Source organism: Pongo pygmaeus, chromosome 1, assembly GCF_028885625.2.
Source record: "Pongo pygmaeus isolate AG05252 chromosome 1, NHGRI_mPonPyg2-v2.0_pri, whole genome shotgun sequence".
NCBI classification, from domain to species: domain Eukaryota; kingdom Metazoa; phylum Chordata; class Mammalia; order Primates; family Hominidae; genus Pongo; species Pongo pygmaeus.
The window spans coordinates 219,167,002-219,183,133 of NC_072373.2; positions in this window are offsets into that span (position 1 = coordinate 219,167,002).

Genomic DNA, 16,132 nt, shown 5'->3' on the forward strand with positions numbered 1-16,132 from the left:
GCTAAGGAGACAATGAGCCCAGCTAGATTTAAAGGGTTTACTACTGGCCGGGCACAGTGGCTCATGCCTATAATCCCAGCACTTTGGGAGACCAAGGTGGGCAGATCCCTTGAGCCCAGGAGCTGCCCATCCTGGGCAACAAAGTGAGACTCCTCATCTCTACAAAAAAAAAAAAAATTAGCCGGGTGTGGTGGCATACTCCTGTAGTCCCAGCTACTCGGGGGACTGAGGTGGGAGGTTGGCCTGAGCCCAGGAGGTCGAGGCTGTAGTGAGCCATGATCGCACCACTGCCCTCCAGCCTGGGTAACACAGCAAGACCCTGTCTAGAAAAAATAAAATGAGGGTCTGCTACCTGCAGCCCTGCACATAGCATAAGCACTGAATTTGCATTGCTTGCCCTTGCCCTTAACATCCCTTCAAGTAGGGTGAGGAGCCAGCCCAGGTTGGTGCTGAGCACACACCATAGGAGAGCCCCAATCTCATTAGGGGCTGCTGGCAAACCTATTCAACCTCTGTCCTGAGAAGACATTGTCTTTATCACCCTGGAATAGCCATCTCCCTAGGGGACGGGAGGGAGTCCTTACTGTCCTGGAAAGTAAATACATTTGCTCGCTAGCCCAGTAGGAGATGCTACCTCCAGCTTCCAAGACTGTTTGCTATGCAAACAATAATCACGGCTACCATTGATCAGCAGCTCCTAGGTGCCTACCAGCCATTGCAATAGCAGCCCCTGTATTAGTCCGCTAGGGCTGAGTATAACAGAACAACACACGTTGGAGGGCTTAAGCAACAGAAATTTATTTCCTTTTTTTTTTCTTTTGAGACAAAGTCTCGCTCTTGTCACCCAGGCTGGAGTGCAATGGCACAATCTTTGGTCACTGCAGCTTCTGCCTCCCGGGTTCAGGCAATTATCCTGCCTCAGCCTCCCGAGTAGCTATGATTACAGGCATGTGCCACCACACCTGGCTAATTTTTGTATTTTTAGTATAGACGGGGTTTCACCGTGTTGCCAGGCTGGTCTCAAACTCCTGACCTCAGGTGATCCACCCACCTCAGCCTCCCAGTGTTGGGATTACAGGAGTGTGCCACCGCAGTCAGCCCAGAAATTTATTTATTTATTTTTATTTTTATTATTTTTTTTGAGACAAGTCTCGCTCTTGTTGCCCAGGCTAGAGTGCAATGGCACAGTCTCGGCTCACTGTAACCTCCATCTCCCGGGTTCAAGTGATTCTCCTGCCTCACCCTCCCGAGTAGCTAGGATTATAGGCACCCGCCGCCACACCCAGCTAATTTTTGTATTTTTGGTAGAGACGTGGGTTTCACCACGTTGGTCAGGCTGGTCTCGAACTCCTGACCTCAGGCGATCCACCCGCCTTGGCCTCCCAAAGTGCTGGGATTACAGGAGTGAGCCACCGCACCCAGCCCAGAAATTTATTTTCTTATCATTCTCAAGGCTGTGAATCTGAGAGTAAGGTGTCAGCAGGTTTGCTTTTTCCTCAGGTCTCTCTCCTTGACTTAAGGATGTCACCTTCTTGCTATGCCCTTGAGGGGCCTTTTCTCTGTGTGTGCGTCCCTGGTGCCCTTTTCTCTTCTTAGGAGTGTGACAATCCCATTAGCTGAGAGCTAATAAGCTGAGGTTAGAACCTCGATTAACCTTAATTACCTTTTTAAAGGCCATGTCTTGGCCAGGCATGGTGGCTCACACCTGTAATCCCAACACTTTGGGAGGCCGAGGCAGGCGGATCACAAGGTCAGGAGTTTGAGACCACCCTGGCCAACATGGTGAAACCCTGTCTCTACTAAAAATACAAATATTTGCCGGGCTTGTTGGCATGCGCCTGTAATCCCAGCTTCTCGGGAGGTCAAGGCAGGAGAATCACTTGAACCCGGGAGGCAGAGGTTGCAGTGAGCCAAGATCATGCCACTGCACTCCAGCCTGGGCAACAGAGAAAGACTTCGTCTTAAAAAACAAACAACAACAACAACAAAAACAAACAAAGAAAAAAACAAAAAGAGGCCCTGTCTCACTGGGGGTTAGGGCTTCAACCTATGAATTTGGGGGTCATGAACTTGGCAGGGAGAAGCGGGAACAGCTCTTCTCCACATGAGTTCATTTATTTCCCATATCCACAAGGAGGCTTAGAAAGAGATGAAGTCGAGTTGCTAGGTGACTTGTCCAAAGTCACATGGAAAAAAGAAAAAAGCACCATGTCCTACTGTTTCAGCAAATAACCGTGTCCTCTGTGCCTGGGCTCAACTCCAGAGGACTTGGAAGGAAGAAAGGAGTCATGGATTTGGATCTGAAAGCTTCCTAAGCAGGAAGAATCTGCTTCATCCCAGCAATTGTTCTAAGACTTTTTTTTTCCTTTGTCTTTTTCTTTCTTTTCTTTCTTTCTTTTTTTTTTTTTTTTTTTTTTTCTTTCTCTCTCTCTTTTGAGACAGCTTCTGGCTCTGTTGCCCAGGCTGGAGTAAGGTGACATGATCTCAGCTCACTGCAGCCTCAACTTCCCTGGCTCAAGCGATCCTCCCACCTCAGCCTCCTGAGTAGCTGAAACTACAGGCACGCACCACCATGCCCGGCTAATTTTTGTATTTTCTGTAGAGGTGGCGGTCTCCCTATGTTGCCCAGGCAGGCTGGTCTCCATCTCCTGGGCTCAAGTGATCTGCCCACCTCAGCTTCCCAAAGTGCTGGGATTACAGGTGTGAGCCACCGTACCTGGCAATGCTCTAAGACTTTTCAAACCTAAGGACCTATCTAACAATCTGCATACCTCTGGGTCACTCTCTTTTCCATGGGAGGGGACACAGCACCTTGCTGAGTGACTCTGCTGACAATGGTGAAGCAAGACTTGAACTCAGTCTGAAAGACTCCACACAGCTGCAGGCAGTGGGTATAAATGCCAGCTTGGAGCCCCCCAAACCTGATGGCTGGAAAAGGGGCAACACAGCTGGGGCTCCCAGATGTCAGTGCCCCCGGGAGCCTCTGGGATCAGCTGTTGACCCCAACTTCCCCCGCAGGGGCTCCCAGCTGTCATGTCAGAATTCATCTGTCTAAGCACTAAAGAAACTCCAAGATGACGCATTGGTGCTCTGGGGGTGGGGGGAGGGGGTTGGCGGGGGCCTGTCCGCAAACCCCAGCCCCTATGGTGACGTCACTTCTCACCCCCACAGTTCTTTCTCTCCACCTTCCATCTCACAAAACTGCTGGGCAAGCGGCCAGGCTGACAAGCAGGGAAGCCCTGGGCTTCTCCCAGCCAGAACAGACCGATCGGAGAGGCAGGCGGTGGCCCTGGATGCTTGAGGTTTGAGCTGTAGCCGCTGGTGCTGTTAAAACCACAAGAGATTGAAAAAAAACTCCTTGCCAGTCAAAATGAAAAGTGAGACTGAGAGAAACTGAGTGAGAAGATCTCGGTAAAGAAAAAGCCAAGTGTTGGCTTCCATGAAAGAAACACGGCCCAGTGGGTCATTAAATGACTAAGTTCTGGGGCCACACTGACAATGACAGGGCCTCCTGCAGCACGTGTGTGTGTGCATGTGTGTGTGTGCGTGCGTGTGTGTGCGTGTGTGTATGCATGTGCACACATGTGAGGGAGTGTGTGTAAGGGAGGGAGTGTAAGGGCGTGCAAGAGGGCTCGTGTCCTCAAAAGTAGGGACCTGTGGGCTCAAGGCTGTGTGTCCGCAAGTGTATGAGAGTGGGGTGTGTGTGTGAGCCGGTGTACACACAAGTGTGTCTAGGGTGTGTGTGTGTGTAAGTGTATGAGTGTGTGAGAGCAGCGAGGGCTTGTGCCCCTGAGATTATGTGCACATGCACGTGGTGTGTGTGCACAAGGATGTGTGTGTGAGGTTCTGTGTGCTTGAGGTTGTGTGTGCACATGTGTGACGGTGTGTGAGTGTGGGTGTGTGCATGTGGGTGGGTAGGTGTGTGCTCAAGGCTGTGTGTGTAAGGGTGTGTGTGTATGCAAGTGTGCCAGGGTGTGTGATCAGCAAAGCATTACGATCCCCTTCCCCCAACTTCACAGCAAGTGGGGCAGCGACCTCACCTCTAACCCCTGTCAGCCAGGGAGGAAGGAAAGGAAGGCCCAGAGCTCAGTGTCAGGTTATGTAGTGCGGGGCCACATAGGGGCTCACTCAGCCCTATCCAGGCTTTGCCACTCCTCCTGGCTAAGCTGCCTCCCGAGGAAAATAGGAGTCCACCCAATGCCAGCAGAGGAGGAGAGAAATGTCAGCACAGATATCTACCAAGGGGCATGTGATGCAGCTCAAAAGGACGGACTCTGGAGTTCAGGGTGGTCTGAGTTCGAATCCTGGCTTGGTCCCTTGATAGCTGTGTGGCCCGAGACAGGTCAGTTAACCTCTCTGTGCCTCAAATGCCCCATCTCTAAACTGGGGATAATAACCTTACCTTACAGGATGGTTTTGAGAACTCAAAGAGTAAGAGATATGGAGCTCTTAGAATAGTGCATGGTGGGGCCGGGCACAGTGGCTCATGCCTCTAATCACAGCACTTTGGGAGGCTGAGGTGGGCAGATCACATGGTCAGGAAATCAAGACCATCCTGGCTAATACAGTGAAACCCCGTCTCTACTAAAAATACAAAAAATCAGCCAGGTGTGGTGGCACGTGCCTGTAGTCCCAGCAACTCAGGATGCTGAGGCAGGAGAATCACTTGAACCCAAGAGGCAGAGGTTGCAGTGAGCCAAGATCGCGCGATTGCACTCCAGCCTGGGGGACAGAGCAAGACTCCATCTCAAAAAATAAAATAAAATAAGAACAGTGCCTGGCACATGATACGCACTATCTAAATCTTCCTCTTACTGGCCGGGCACAGTGGTTCACGCCTGTAATCCCTGCACTTTGGGAGGCAGAGGTGGGTGGATCACCTCAGGCCAGGAGTTTGAGACCAGCTTGGCCAATATGGTGAAATCCTGTCTCTACTAAAAGCATACAAATTAGCCAAACGTGGTGGCACGTGCCTGTAATCCCAGCTACTTGAGAGGCTGAGGCACAAGAATCACCTGAGCCTGGGAGGTGGAGGCTGCAGTGAGCCGAGATTGCGCCACTGCAATCCAGCCTGCGTGACAGAGCAAGACTCCATCTCAAATAAAAAAAAAAAAATGGAAAGAAAAATCTTCCTCTTACTACCATAAGTGATGCCTGCAAGCCATGAGCTCCCGAATTTAGTACACCTAGGACAGATGAACCCCCAGGATTATAAAACCCCAAGATACATCAGATGCCGGAGTGGCCGGACACCAAGGGCCATGAGGCTGTCTCAGCTTGTCGGTGACCAGGGCAGAGGGTTGGGGGGACTGCCTGCTGTCCACCCCTCCCATCTATGGGAGACCTCATCTCCCCAACGTGTAATCTTGAGAGGCTGCTTTGGCCGGTAAGACAAATCTGCATTGACAGCTTGGAGCACTGAGGTCAAGCAGGGGGAGCTTTGGAGTTCAGGAATCTCAGGATGGAGGGCCTGGGATGAGTTCCCTTCCCCTCACTCCACCTCGAGCCCAACAAGGCATTTTCTGGCATGATGAGTGTGTTAGTCTGCTCAGGCTGCCATAAAGTCCCGCAAATGGGGTGGCTTAAGCCACAGAAATTAGCTTCCTCGCACTTCTGGAGGTGAAGGTTGAAGCGTCAGCAAGGCTGGGTTTTTTCGAGACCTCTCTCCTTGGCTCACGGGTGGCTGTGTTGTCGCTGCGTTCTCACTTGGACTTTCCTCTGTACGTGCACAGGTCTGTGGCCAAATTTCCCCTTTTTGTAAGGACACCGGTCGTATTGGATTAGGGTCCACCTGAAAGGCCTTGTTTTAACTTAATTGCCTCTTTAAAGACTATCTCAAAGGACTGCTGCATTCTGAAGTACTGGGGGTTAGGACTTCCACATATGAATTTGGGGAGGGACACAGTTCAGCCCAGGACACTGAGGTTTCTGCTTGCCCCAGAAAATTAACTCCCAACTGAAGCTAAGAGCTAAACTGTGGACTTGACCGTGAGCAAACAGCCGTCACATGGCCACCCCAGCGTCTCATTCATCATTCATCCAGGCAACTGTGAACTGTATTCATTTCTTTTTTTTTTTTTTGAGTCAGAGTCTCGTTCTCTCACCCAGGTTGGAGTGCAGTGGCGTGATCTCAGCTCACTGCAACCTCCGCCTCCCAGGTTCAAGCGACTCTCGCGCCCCAGCCTCCCGAGTAAGTGAGATTTCAGGTGCATGCTATTACACCGGCTAATTTTTGTATTTTCAGTAGAGTCGGGGTTTCACCGTGTTAGCCAGACTGGTCTCAAACTCCTGACCTCAAGTGATTCACCCACCTTGGCCTCCCAAAGTGCTGGGATTACAGGCATGAGGCACCACGCCCAGTCTGTGTTCATTTCTTAGGGCCACTGTAGTAACTGCTCACAAACGGTATGATTAAAGCAACTGAAACTTCTTCTAGCCTCTAGTTCTGGAGACCGGAAATCCAAGATCAAAGTGTTGGCAGGGTTGCTTCCTTCTGGAAGCTCTGACAGAAAATCTGTCCCTCCTATACCTCTCCTCTGGCTTCTAGCGGCTGCCTGCCATCCTTCGTCAGTCCTCTCTGCCCCTGTCATCATGTCCCCTGCTGTTTTTTTTTTTTTTTCAGTGAGATAGAGCCTTGCTCTGTCACCCAGGCTGGAGTGCAGTGGCATGATCTCGGCTCACTGCAACCTCTGCCACCCGGGTTCAAGTGATTCTCCTGCCTCAGCCTCCCGAGTAGCTGGGATTACAGGCACGCACCACCTGGCTAATTTTTTTTTTTTTTTTTTTGTATTTTTAGTAGAGACGGGGTTTTGCCATGTTGGCCAGGCTGGACTCAAACTCCTGACCTCAGGTGATCCACCCACCTCGGCCGCCCAAAGTGCTGGGATTACAAGCGTGAGCCACCACGCCTGGCCCATGTCCCCTACTTTTTTGTGTCTATGTGGTGTGTCCTTTTCTGTATCTTATAAGACACATATTATTGGATTTAAAGCCCTGCCTAGACCAGGATGCTCTCATTTTGAGGTCATTACCTTACCTTAATTACATCTGCAGAAAGGCTGGGCATGGTGGCTGATGCCTGTAATCCCAGCACTTTGGGAGACCGAGGCGGGTGGATCACTTGAGGTCAGGAGTTCAAGACCATCCTAGCCAACATGGTGAACCCCTGTCTCTACTGAAAATACAAAAAATTAGCCTGGTGTGGTGGTGTGCACCTGTAGTCCCAGTTGCTCGGGAGGCTGAGGCAGGAGAATCACTTGAACCTGGGAGGCGGAGGTTGCAGTGAGCCGAGAGCATGCCATTGCACTCTAGCTTGGGTAACCAAAAACAAAAAACAAACAAACAAACAAACAGAAAGAAAAAAAGAAAAGAAATTTATGTTGCCTAAGCCCTGCAGTCTGTGGTGTTCTGTTATACAGCCCTAGTGGGTGATAGGGTGAGACTCTCTCAAAAAAAAAAAAAAGAAAAAAATTATATCTGCATAGACCCTTATTCCAAATAAGGTCATACTCTGAAGTTCTAGGTGGACATGTCTTTGGGGGGCCACCTCTGAACCCACATCAGGGACCCAGAGAAGATGCCGGCTCTCCCGAATGTCAGTGTCCTCAGAGTCCTTTGGCAGCTGAGGCCCACAGGGAGGATCAGCACCTGGGAGACCCTTGTGCTTCAGAAGGGCCCAGCCCAGCAAGGCAAGAAGGCCCAAGGAATCCACCCATCCCGGTCAGGAGAACCACAGGAGGGTTTTACAGGGATGGGGAGTCCACGTGTCCAGGCAGGGAGACTGAGGAAAGGTTTGGGCAATCCGGCCTGAAGGCGTGACTTGAGCAGGTCTTACCCTGCAGGACGAGTGGAATGGAGGTGTGGGTAACCGCCCCCATCATGCTCTGTTCTCACACTGTGTCCTACAAGGTCCTTAGAGTTCCCACCCAAAGATTCCTGGAAGGGCCTGAGTGGCTTTTAGGCCTCTGACCCTCCCAGGCATGGAGGCCTGCAGGGCCCTACTCCAGCACAGACACTGGGCCAGCGCTCTGTGTCCATCATTTCATGGAGAAATCACCTGAAACTTCCCCTGCTCCCACCCGGCTCATTGCTTACTGTGTATCCGGCCAGGTGGTGTGAACCCCTCTAGAGACAGGATCCTCATCTGCCAATATGCACAAAGGCCCTGGTTTCAAATAATAATGTTGCACATTTATTAGGCCCAGTACTGCACTATGCATTTCATCTCCTGATCATCTAATTTCATCCTCTAAAAACCCCAATGCAGTAGATAACATTCTTGGTTTTCTGGGTTTTTGTTGTTGTTTTGTTTTGTTTTGTTTTGTTTTTTGAAACAGGGTCTTGCTCTGTCACCCAGGCTGGAGTGCAGTAGCTCGACCGTGGCTCACTGCAGCTTCCAACTCCTGGGCTCAAGTGATCCTCCTGCCTCAGCTTCCCAAGTGGCTGGAACCACAGGTTCGTGCCACCACACCTGGCTAATTTTTTAAATTCTTTTGTAGAGACGGGGTCTCCCTATGTTGCCCAAGCCGGTCTCGAGCTCCTGGGCTCAAGCAATCCACCCACCTTGGCCTCCCAAAGTGTTGGCATTATAGGTGTGAGCCACGGTGCCTGGCCCAGTAGGTAGCATTCTAATCCCCTTTCTACAGATGAGGAAACTGAGGCTCAGAGAGGCCCACTGACTTGTCCAGGAGCAGCAGCCAACACTGACCCCCAGGCTAAGGCTCCGGGTCCAGTGTTCTGCAACACACAGCTGGCACCTGGGGCTGCTTCCTCTCCTGGGTGAGCCTAAGTAGCAAATGTAAGAAGTTATGTTTGCTCATTTCTGCTTGAGCGGATTCACAAGCCGCTGGCTCTGTGACAATGGGCAGCTCTCTGGAGGGATGCTTTGAAGACAAAACAGAATAGAGCCCCATGTCTCTTGCGTGAGTCACTATATTCCTTGAAAGATAAATGGCCCCAGGCTTGCTTTTTCCTACACATAAGATACCATCTGGTGGGGTTAGTGATTCTGCCTCCACAATCGATTCAGCAGATGTGCTTTAGTCATCTATAGCCAGATGATGTGCTTTAGTCATCTATAGCCAGATGTACCCTATACCCAAACCTCGATGTGATTTTGTACATATTACAGCTTCACCACCTGTACATAAACTGTGAACTGAAACTGCCAGAGCAGCTGATAGAACCCCTCCACGGGGCTGCTCTCAGGCAATGGGCTCGGGCTATAGTCCTGGTAAAACTTCTGAATAAAAAGAACTCTTAAGTTTTTGTTTTTTGTTTTTGAGACAGAGTTTCACTTTTGTTGCCCAGGCTGGAATGCAATGGCGCGATCTCAGCTCACTGCAACCTCCGCCTCCCGGGTTCAAGCGATTCTCCTGCCTCAGCCTCCCGAGTAGCTGACATTACAGGCATGTGCCACCACGCCCGGCTAATTTTGTATTTTTAGTAGAGACTGGGTTTCTCCATGTTGATCAGACTGGTCTCGAACTCCCGACCTCAAGTGATCCGCCCACCTTGGCCTCCCAAAGGGCTGGGATTACAGGCTTGAGCCACCGCGCCTGGCATTTTTATTTATTTATTTATTTTTAGACATGGTCTTACTCTGTTGCTCAGGCTGGAGTGCAGTGTTGTGATCACCACACACTGCAGTCTCAGATCTCCCCGGGCTCAGGTGATCCTCCCACCTCAGCCTACCCAGTAGCTGGGAACCACAGATGCATGTCACCATGCCTGGCTAATTTTTGTATTTTCAGTAGAGATGGGGTTTCATCTCTACATGTTGCCCAGGCTGCTCTTAAACTCCTGGGCTCGGGTAATCCACCGTCTTCAGCCTCCCAAATTACTGGGATTACAAGTGTGAGCTACCACACCCAGCCTGAACTATTCTTCAGAAGCTTTTTATTTTCTTTAGTTGACACCTGGCAAACTTCCACCACGGGAGTCGGGGGTGTTTGTCAGAATTTGATGGGAATGGGATGGGGGGCAGCTAGTTCTCCCTCGAGGCTGGGGTGTTCTGTAACCCTCAATCCTGGTGGACAGGAAGGGTTCCCCCACCAAATCTGAGGCCTGGGGAATTCTCAAAGCCCTCCCTCTCCCCTTCTCCACTGGCTGAGATCTCACGAGTCCTGGATGGCCAAGAAAGGCTTCCTTGCCTCGGGAGCTGGAGGCCCAGGACACCTGGGTGCCTCTGGTATCCCATCAACAATGGTGGGGGATAGAGGAGGCAGGGCTGGGGGAAGCAGAGGGGTTTCTGCTGAGTTTCAGAGGCTATGTTGCCAACCCCTTAGCCACAGACAAAGAGGGCCAAAGAGAGTGTGGTCAGAGCTCAGCGTGGTGATGCCATGACAGGGGATGTCCCCAAAGGCCACCCAAACCATCATCAGGCACTCTTACGCCACCCCAACTGATCACATCACAATCCTGTGGGCCCAGCTTCCTCTCAAAACTTCCTGCAAGGCTTCAGCCATCCACCCTCACAGCCTCAGCGCTGGCCCCAGGGAGGGTCCTGCCCACCCACATCCCTCCTCCCTCCCTGTCCTCAGAGCCTCCATGCTAATGAAACTGGCAAGAAAGCTGCTGCCTGCATTGGCTCCCAGCAATAGCCCCTCCAGGAGCTGGGGGTGAAGGCCACTGGATCAAAGGACTCCATGCCCTGCTTCCATTCCCTCTTATCATCCTGGGGAAGGCATGAGCTGGAGCAAACTCAGGGGGCAAGTTCCATTCCAGGCAACAGGATGGCATCAATCTTATGATGGAAGAGCTGATGACAGTCTTGTCTTATCATTTATCACAGCTCCCCTCCCCGTCAGACCACATGCCCGGGTCTCTGCAGGTTGGATCTGGTTCACCTTTTCTTGGAGTTATCGCCCGTGTGCAGATGACAAAACTGAGCTACATACAGAAAGGCTAAGTGACACGGCTGCTGTCACGCAGTCAGTGGGTGGCAACACCAAGGGTGGGTGTTCGGAGCTACACTCTATGTCCTCCCACAGACTGGGCTGAAAAGTTCAGCAAACCTACAGCCAAGTCTGCATTGAGCCAGTGTGCATTCTCAGAACATCTGAATGCCACTTTCCAAAGGCAGAGGGGGAAAATCCAGCTGTGTGTGTGTTTCTGGGCCATGCACGCTTCACCTCATGATGAAGTGGGAGTGGAAGGGTCACCCAACCCCTCCAGGGAGAATTCCCCTTTGCAGCCTCCCTCTCAGAGTGTGGCAATCAGTAGCCAACAGGTCCTTGTCTTGCCTGGGAGGTTAAAAGTGGCCTGAGGGAGGGAAGGTGGGGTTATTTCCATACACTTCCATCTGCACGCCAAGGGACTGGGCCCTGCAGCTGCCAATGGATGGCGGACGTAGAGTTTCCTAGATGAAGATGTTTCAGCTGTCCCCAGCCACTCCCTACCGTCCACCCCAGGGGTCTAGACTTCCCTGGGAGACTGGTGCTGAGCCGAGACCCCACAATCTGTCTGAGGCCTAGAGCAGCAGATGCACAGAAACCAGCGCAAGCTAGAACAGCAGCAGCTCAGCCCCAGTGCTAGATTCCCAGGAAACAGAAACCTCGGGTCTCAGGGCTGCCAGGCCTACCTTCCCAAGACCTGGGAGCTCATTTACTCCATCATTCATTCAACATTTATTTATTGAACGTCTATCATATGCCACATGCTGTACTAGGCCGTGGGGAGAGCGCCAAGGACAGGACAGGCTTGGTTCCTGCTGTGGAGCAGCTTACAGTCAAGTGTCACAAAGTCTACAATGGGGATGCTGCAGAACCCAACTCCAGGAGCCTTGGCCAGTTCAGTAGGATCAGGAAGGGCTCTGAGGAGTGGAAATAGAAGCTGAGGCCTGAATAGGAGTTCACTGGGTGGAAGAGAGCTTTGGGCAGAGGCAATGGAGTGGATAAAGACCCAGAGGCCAGGGGGAGCCTGCCGGTTTAAGACCCAGAAAAAAGCTTCAGCAGAGCTGGAGCCTCGCCTGGGAGGGGTGTGGGAGGTGTGAGACGTGGGTCAGGGAAGCGTGGTCGGGCCGCTCTGGTTTTCTTCCCAGCACTGCCCGCCATCTGACACATTTTCTATTTACTGGCTTATTTCAGACTGCAGCCCCCCACCCAGCAGCAGGGAAGCTCCAGGGGGCAGGCTCCTGTGGCTGTGGGTGCTAGTGTTGTCTGCTTCACTGCTGCATCTGCAGAGCCTAGAACAGTGCCTGGCACACAGTAGGAGTCGAACACGTGGCTGGTGAATGAATGAGTGAGTGGGGGAATGGTGGAGGCATTACCGACTGTATCAAGGAGTTGGGTTCCATTTGGAGAGCATTCATCAGCTCTACACATTTTTTTTTTTTTTTTTGAGACAGAGTCTCACTCTGTCGCCCAGGCTGGAGTGCAACGGTGCGATCTCGGCTCCCTGCAAGCTCCACCTCCCAGGTTCAAGCGATTCTCCTGCCTCAGCCTCCCGAATAGCTGGGACTACAGGCACGCACCACCACACCCAGCTAATTTTTGTATTTTTAGTAGAGACGAGGTTTCACCATGTTGGCCAGGATGGTCTCGATCTCATGACCTCGTGATCCGCCCACCTTGGCCTCCCAAAGTGCTGGAATTACAGGCGTGAGCCAGCGCACCCGGCCAGCTCCACACCTTTCTATTGAGGAATCCATCTCCCTGCCTTGTTAGGTGTGGTGGTGCTCGCCTGTTGTCTCACCTATTCAGGAGGCTGAGGCGGGAGGATCACTTGTGCCCAGTTCTGGGCTTTGGTGCCCTATGCTGATGGGGTGTCTGCACTAACTTGAGCATCAGTATGGTGACCTCCTTGAAGCCAGGTTGCCTAAGGAGGGTTAAACCAGCTCAGGTTGCAAACAGAGCAGGTCAAAACTCCAGTGCTGATCAGCAGGGGGGTAAATAGCCACTGTGCTCCAGCCTGGGCAAGGGCAAGAACCTGTCTCTAAAAAAGCTCTTATTTTAATTATTTTTATTTTTTGAGGCGGAGTCTCATTCTGTCACCCAGGCTGGAGTGCAATAGCACGATCTTAGCTTGCTGCAACCTCCGCCTCTCAAGTTCAAGTGATTCACATACCTCAATTTCCCAAGTAGCTGGGATTATAGGTGCTTGCCAATATGCCCAGCTAATTTTTGTATTTTTCACAGAGACAGGGTTTCACCATTTTGGCCAGGCTGGTCTCAAACTCCTGACCTCAAGTGATCCACCCGCCTCAGCCTCCCAAAGTTCTGGGATTACAGACGTGAACCACCATGCCCAGCCTCTTTTTTTTTTGAGACGGAGTCTCACTCTGTCGCCCAGGCTGGAGTGCAGTGGTGCGATCTTGGCTCACTGCAAGCTCCACCTCCCGGGTTCACGCCATTCTCCTGCCACAGCCTCCGGAGAAGCTGGGACTACAGGCGCCCGCCACCATGCCCGGCTAATTCTTTTGTATTTTTTAGTAGAGACGGGGTTTCACCGTGTTAGCCAGGATGGTCTCGTCTTCTGACCTTGTGATCCGCCCACCTCGGCCTCCCAAAGTGCTAGGATTACAGGCATGAGCCACTGCGCCCAGCCTTTTTTTTTTTTTTTTTAAGAGAGATGGGGTCTTGCTATGTTGCCCAGGCTGGATTTGAGCTCCTGCCTTTTCTCACGTCCTCAGCTGACTGTCTCCAGCATGGTTAGCTCCAAGAAGACAAACTTCAGGCTGCTGCCTGGCCAGGGTCATGTTTCTAAGCTGTGGTGCAGGCAATGGAGGAGTCAGATCTTTCTTATTTCTAAATGACCAACACAAGACACTAGTTTTGGGAGAAGTAGGTGATCTTGCCTTTTTCCTTTGGGATTTACAGTACATACTCAGAAGGCACAAAAAAAGAAAAGAACGCTATCAATATGGGAGAGGGGGTGCATGTAAGGTGTATCAGGACTGTGCCCAAGCACTAGGGTCCTTTCATGCAGAGAAATGAAAGTATTTGTCCAACAACCTTCACAAGGCAGGTGAGAAACCAGGCTAGAGGGAAAAGCCAAATTCTGGAACACAGTTTAGCCAGTACTTTTGAAAAAGTACAATACGAAAGTATTTCAATGAAGAAAAACAATGCCATCTCTGTTTTCAGGAAGCTGCAATTCTCGCAGGGGAGAGAGCTTAGGCAATGCATCTCACTGTTAGTTACTTAATACTACTACTCAGGAGCCTTGGAGAAGAGCAGGAAGGCAGGCTGTGTAATGGCGGGGGCAGATCTGAGAACCCAGAGGTTCAGGGAGGACCTCTTGAAAGAAGAGACCTCCAAGCTGAGACATGGATGGGGCAAGGGTGGGAGACAAGACGAGCATCCAGGGTGACCCCAAGTTGTAGGGGTGAAAGGCCCGGGAGAATTAAGAACAGCTTGCAAGTACCTGGGAGGGCAGTGGGGACATTCACGAAATGGAACTGTGTGGGTGCCAGAGAGCTGCAAGACATGGGCTCTGCTCTAGGGGCCTCCTGACTGGAACCTTCATTCTTGGGGCCCCTTCAGCTTGAATAAGCCTGTATCCCATGCTGAAATCAGTCCTAAGAAGTGACTGGAGAGGCAGCCACAGGCCTAGGGCTTTCTCAAGCACCTCCCTGCCGTTCTCTGGAGGCCAGGGGCAGTGGCTCACGCCTGTAATCCCAGCACTTTGGGAAGTCAAGGCAGGTGGATTACTTGAGGCCAGGAGTTTGAGACCAGCCTGGCCAACATGGAGAAACCTCTTCTCTATTAAAAATACAAAAATTAGCCGGGCATGGTGGCGGGCGCCTGTAATCCCAGGTACTCGGGAGGCTGAGGCATGAGAATCGCTTGAACTCGCAAGAAGGACGTTGCAGTGAGCCAAGATTGCACCACTGCACTCTAGCCTAAGCGACAGACCCTGTCTCAAAAATTAAAAAGAGTTCTCAAGCGACAAGCAGGAAGGATCTGGTTCAGGCTGTGGTCTTCCTACGCCCGCCGATTGCTCCAGATGGCCCCAAGGAGGCTGCCTTCTGAAGAGACAGCCAGGAACAGGCAGAGCACAGAGGTCAGTACGTGGGAAGACAGGAGTTATTTGCTGCCACACAAAGAGGGTCTTTCAGGCTATGGCACCACAGGTTTCATTCAGCGCAGCGTCTACAGACTTTGGGCTGTGGTTCTCGTGCATGGAACTTACTGGAAGCAAGCAAGCTGGAAGTCTTCCAAAGTTTCAAAAGAACTTTTTCCAGAGAAACCACGCACCCTGATGCATTATGGGCCCTGTGGCGGCATTCCAGCCTGTACGGTGATGGGAAAGAAGCATTTCTCTCTGGGTTAGGCTGTTGCTGTTTTGGACTTCTGTTATACACAGCTAAATCTGTAAGCTGATCTTAGCTTTGTAAATTTTGTAATTTTTTTTTTTTTTTGAGACAGAGTCTTGCTCTGTCCCCCAAGCTGGAGTGCAATGGCACTATCTCGGCTCACTGCAACTTCCGCCTCCTGGGTTCAAGTGATTCTCATGCCTCTGCCTCCCAAGTAGCTGGGATTACAGGCACGTGCCACCATGTCTGGCTAATTTTTAAATTTTTAGTAGAGATGGGGTTTTGCCACGTTGGCCAGGCTGGTCTCAAACTGCTGACCTCAAATGATCAGCCTGCCTTGGCCTCCCAAAGTGCTGGGATTATAGGGGTGAGCCACGGCACCTGGCCTAAATTTTGTAACTTTTTTTTTTTTGAGACAGAGTATCACTCTGTCACCCAGGCTGGAGTGCAGTGGCATGATCCAGCTCACTGCAACCTCTGCCTCCCAGGTTCAAGCCATTCTCCCGCCTCAGACTCCCGAGTAGCTGGGATTACAGGTGTGCATCACCATCCCCAGCTAATTTTTGTATTTTTAGTAGAGACAAGGTATCGCCATGTTGGCCAGGCTGGTCACGAACTCCTGACCTCAAGTGATCCTCCTGCCTCGGCCTCCCAAACTGCTGGGATTACAGGAGTGAGCCACCAAGCCCAGCCTAATTTTGTAACTTTTGTTTGACAGAAAGGCTTTGAATTATCTTCTCCCTCTGGCCAAAGAATTTCTAAAGAAACCACTGACTCCCACAGGTTCTCTGACTCAAAATTACACATGGAACAACAAACCAAGCCCAACTGAAATATGGGACAAAGGACCTGACTTCTCCAAAGAAGATATTACAA